Source organism: Lactuca saligna, chromosome 8 (genome assembly GCF_052625555.1).
Source record: "Lactuca saligna cultivar CGN05327 chromosome 8, ASM5262555v1, whole genome shotgun sequence".
Taxonomy (NCBI): Eukaryota; Viridiplantae; Streptophyta; class Magnoliopsida; order Asterales; family Asteraceae; genus Lactuca; species Lactuca saligna.
In genome coordinates, this window is record NC_136424.1 from 41,520,605 (window position 1) to 41,526,604 (window position 6,000).

Below are 6,000 nucleotides of genomic sequence, written 5' to 3' on the forward strand. Positions count from 1 at the left end.
ACCATTAGCGAGTAAAAAGGTCGATGGTTACAAATAATATAAAACTAACTCAACACCAATATTCATAAAGGATACTAAACACAACACCAAAAGGCTAATGATAAACCTAAAAACCTCAAATTCAAAATTATAAGGCACCATCAGTAAAGTCATTGGGACTTAGTGATGGATTGATCAGCAGGTCAAAGCATGAATCGTAGAACATGTTGAATCCGATCCCTAGACCAATTGAGTTCTGATCTGAGACGGATTACAATAAATATCACACTATTTCCCCATTTTATATATCCATTTCTTCATGGTAGCCCAACATCACGATTTTCATCACCCCTCCCCCCTCCCCCCCCCCCCCACCTCGCGCGCAATTATCCTCGTCCACAGTTAGCATAGTTCACATGAACCTAAAAACAAAGTTCAAAAATTACAAATAAACACTCATTGTTCTAAAACTTCCAAATACATCTTCACTCATAGAAACACCTCAAACAAACTAATCAAATGCATGATTACAAAACACAATTAATTGAGAATGAAGAAGCAGTTAACATGAGATTTCTAAATCATTTGTAATTTATTTAATTACCAACTCATAATCAATTATAACGTAATTATTACAATCCTAACCTAATTTACAATTACTAAAAACCTAATCTAAAACCACTGATGGAGAATTCACCGACAGTGAACACACCTTGGTGGATTCATGGATGAGAGTTTCTAGATGGTGTAAATCTATAGAAATTCTATATTAATTTTCTTTTTCTATGGTGGATGTGCAAAGAAAGTTGATGTATCTACTCTATCGATAGAGAAGGTGATCAACGATCTTGATGCCAACGGTGACTTGTAGCAGAGAGGGTGGAGGAGGTGCTCGATAATGTTGATGCTGACGATGAGATTTAAATAAGGAAGATAAAGGGGGTAAGTTATATACTCTGAATGTAGGGTGGACGATGATTGCTGGGTTTTATTTTAATTTCTATTATTTACATAAATGGTCCTTTAATTTTCCAAAACAAATAACAAAATCTTTTGATAAGATAAAAGGGTCATTTCACAAGTATTTAACCCTTTTTTTAAATGGGTTAGCCAAAAAGAAGAACTGTGCTTGATTTTGAAACCACATATACCAATAATGTAATGTTTTTTAAAGAGATCCTTAAAGTGATATTTTTTGTAAACCACGAGGACAATTTATGAAATTTTAACTTTTTTTTATTTCTATTATATTTTATAGTCTATATCCTAACATGTTGGTTATGTTTGTTTTAGTTGAAGTTTATCATCTAAACTCTAGAATATATTTATTGGATGAATCAGAATTAATTGAAGGAATAATGACTTATAAGTTTATGACAAACCATCAACAAACACTCTTTCAAGCTCAAAACTCATGAAATCACTCTAGGGTTTCGATTTCAAGGCAAGGTGAGGTGGAGGCTAGTCTAAAATGTCAAAGAGATAAGTTTAAGTCATTTAAATAGGACACAAACTCTAAAAATTAGGGTTTGTCCCAGCCCAGCATACACCATGCGTACTCCACGTACGCCCAGCGTACATGGGTGGAATCCGCGACCATCAGAAGGCTAGTACGCTAATCATACTCATAGAGTACGCCCTCCATACTAGCAAGGGACCCAAATTGATAACAAATTAGCATGATGGACTAAAAGAGAAACTTACCCAAAACTTGAATGTTATAGGATGTGTACAGTTAAACAAGTTTAATGGATAAAAAAAAAATAGTGACCAAAGTATACAAATTGAAAAATATATTAGTCTTTTAAATCATTATCCCTAATTAGAATGGACTCAATTATCTAAAAAGTTCATTTAAAGGAAGGCACATGATGTGACTAATTATGAGTGTGCCGCTAAAACGTAGACGCTATGTTTGAAATGTGGATTAGCTATGAAATTTTCCATGTTTGAAAGTTCGTTTTGTGGTAGCGTTATGAACCAAATCATTATAATAACTAAAATAAATTCTAATGGAAATATCATTTGTATGTATTACCATGTTAACAATGTAACAATTTTACACTAAACAATGATCCAAATCCAAGTAATTGAAGTTGCATCCCGACTAAAACAATCAATTATTTCATACTCATTGGACTACCACCCACTAAGTGCATATCTTCATCATGATTTAAGACCAAACTTTTTAACCCCACTTTCTTTTGACTCTATTTTTGGCTCCAATACCTCCAATGAGAGAGAGGAGGCATCTTTGATATAAAAAAAGTAATGTGATGGGATATGGAAATAAAGTTGAAAGTAAATTGACAGGAAAAATGGCCCAAATCTTTGCAAATTGCCATGGATATATACTAACTTTTGCTTGTGATGGCCACGAAAAGATGGCAATAAAGAAGGGACAATGATAGTTAACCCTAGTACCTTGTTACTAGCCTTCATGAAATTGTTCGTTACGTATTTCCAAAATTGTTTATTTTGATGAAGGCCACTAGGGGAACATGTTTTAATCATTTTGTCATGACATTGTAAGTAATTAGTGTTTTTTCTAAAGGAATCTTGGACCAAATATAGTTTTTATAGCCAAGATCCAAGCTTGAAGCAGTTGCAAGCTATGCCCTCAATCATGAGTTAAACTTACCCTTCTTCTATGGACAAGGGAAAACGATTTTGTGACAGCCCATTCCACCCAATATCAATTTAAAGTTCCTCATGAGTATTAAACAGTGGATATATCCTTAACAATTTATTATTATGGTTTTAGTTGATTTATAGGATAGTGAAACAGTTTTTTACTTAGGCGGAAATGGCAAGAAGTGGTTTCGAGATATTGGTTCTTTAATGTCTAATGAGTACTTGAGTACGACTCGTGTATCTGTTAAACATAATAGTGCTTTTTGTATAGAACTTACGAGCACTTTAAGGATTCAGTGGGGACTGTATACATTATGTCTCATATCAATTATAAATCAGAATTTACTTTTGTTTGTCGCCCATTCAAAAATGGTACACATTATTTGCATTAATAATTGTTGGCACTTGACACCTTTCTCAATCCACTTTTTTATAATCACCATTCAGCATCACTCTCTTGTCAAAATTTTCTTCTATACATTGTACTTTGGTACCCAAACCTCGTGTCATGTCACATTCCCTTATCACTTATCCATGCACTTCACTTATTTTTCTTTATTGACTAAAAGAAAAGATATAATAAATTTTAACAAATTATTAAAATTCTAAAATCATTAAACTACGTCGTTTTAACATTACATAGATAATCGCGGTCTTGTGATAAGTAGACAGACCTTGCAATCAAAGTTTTATGAAAACTCAAGCATAACTATTTTTTCTTTTGTGAGGCGTTACATTTTTTACCTTGACTTTTAGAATATCGAATTTATTTGTTTCTAACTTATATTATGCTACTTTCATTTAGATTTTAGCTTTAATGCTGAAATTCTTGAACCACTAAACGGATTATTCAACCACAACCAATATGCATCTTATATTCTCGTCATAAAGTGAAAATGGATGGAACTCTTCGCACCACCAATTGGAAGGGAAAAGTAAACTATTATGTGTGCTTCATTAGAGGTGTCTCATGGGCCGAAAGGGCAAAAGGATGAACAACATTAAACCTTTTTCCTCTTCCCAATAGGCTCCAAAAGATACTAAGTACCAAAAAGGGCTATGAACAAAGAACAAAGTAATGATCAATAGTATTACTTTTAGTAAAGGAAATTGTGAATGAATGAATGTTAATATTGGTGTGTAATGTCGGCACCTCCATTTGGTACCTTTTGGCTTCTTTATGCAAACAAAGAATATGTTCTTCTCATTTTTGAACTTTGGATGCTGCAATCGCAACCTATGCTTTTTATTAATTTCATTATTATTATTATTAGGTAAGTATCACACGCTACATAGAATAAACTCTTGTAGTTAATATTTTGGCAAATAAATGTTGAAAAGAATTATGTTATCTACTAAATAGTTCAAATAAGCATCCTTTGTGCTCGTTACTTTGTCTTTTCATTGAACATGTTTGCATTTAACCGCCTTCGATCTTTCAATCAAGTTCCATTAGTTAGCTTTTTTCCACAACTTGTCTTTTATACTTCTTGATCCCTCATCTTCCTTTATCATTTTTCAATCGTTTTTCCGCCGTTTTCTCGAATACGCAAATAGTTCAAACAAACATCAAACTATCAAAGCATGTTCATGTCAAGGAAAATTGGATGTTTTGTAGTTAAATATGCTTAAATTGAAATGATACAAAACTGGTCAAAGGCATAGGTAACATATGTTTTGTAGTAACTATACCTAATGGTGAATCTTTCTTGGTCAAATGGCATAGGTAAAATATGTATTTATGACAATTTTGGTTTAAAATACAATTTAAACGTTCCAAAATTCAACTACATGTTATTATCTAAGAGTCAATTAAAATGTGATTTGCAATGTTCATTGACTTTCTTTCAAGAACCTATTTTGTACAAAACTAGGCGAATATACGTACGTTACGTAGAATAAAGTTATATAATTAACATTTTACTAATCATATGTCATTGAAAATATTTTGTCATTTATATTAACAAAAAAATAATTATTATTACATTTAGACATCTAGTTAATATAAAATTATAATTAATTTGAACAATATATAATATAATACTTATTAAAATCGAATCATTTAATGGTATCTACTCATTTAAAATTATTTATATTTCTTATCATTTAAATTATTTATATTTCTTATCATTTAATGGTATCTACTCAGACTTGACAATATTTTAATTTCACCATGATATTATTTAAATTATCAATCATCGTTTGTGTTGTAACAAAATTTTATTTATAACTTTATATTATTTTAACTAGAATTATTATAAATTAATTTTAAAATAACTTAGTTAAATTTTAGTTATTATAAAAATTAGTTTTTGGAGATCTTTAAGTAAAATTTACTTTTAGAATTATCTTCTTTTTCGTTTATTGTATTTAATATCTTCTTATGAACTCTGGCAAAAAATATGCATTAAGTTTTATTAAAACTTTATTTGATATTTTATTTTAAGTTTTCAATTTTATACTATATTTTTAAGTTAGTTTGATATATTAATTTAGGTTGTGCATTTAATATTATATTGAACTTATTGATAATCCTTGAAGTCTTCCAATTATGATAATATTTATAATTAATAACATATTTAAGTTACAAATTATATTATAAGGAAATATGAAAAGTTGTGAGTTTCAAATTGATGCGGTGAAAAGAAAAATGTTTTCTTTATAAGTATAGTATGATATGATATGATATACATTCGAAGAATAGACTGAGATCAGTAAAGAGAATGACGACCTAAATACTTGGAGCCTTTTAAACAAAAGAATGTGGCATTTACGGTTTTAAGTGTGACATTCACAATTTCACGGCTAGAAAAGACCGATTTATTTATTCTTTATTTAAAAATCTGAGTACTTTTTTTAAAGAAAAGTGTTGCGGAATTTGTTCCAAAAAATATGATAAAGATTTTATCAAAACATTTCCGAAGAAATGTATTTCATTATAGTAAAATAGTGGGATATCATTGTCAATATAGATCAAAAGCATAAACCGAAACAACATAGGCCTTACACTGTTTATTTATATTTACTAGCATATAATCCATAAATTACCATCCGATCATCACATCTATGCTCTTGTGCCACTACCTGTAATACAAGTAACCGAGTCGGTCAGACTTAGAAGCTTGGTGAGCACATAAGGTTTTCAACCCACAATAATTAAGTGTATTAAATTCATCACATCAATCAACCCAATTACCGGTTCCCGTTATCCTTACTTTCAGTCCCTAAAGCATCTAATTCAAGGGACATAGCCTAAGGATTTTCATCGGGATGGACACTATTGCTAAGGGGGTTCCTCAGCAATAATTCTCTGTAAGGCAACCATGAAGGGGATGTAGTACACCGGTGAACAAATCGTCCACAAACACCTACAAGTTGCGAACCTGC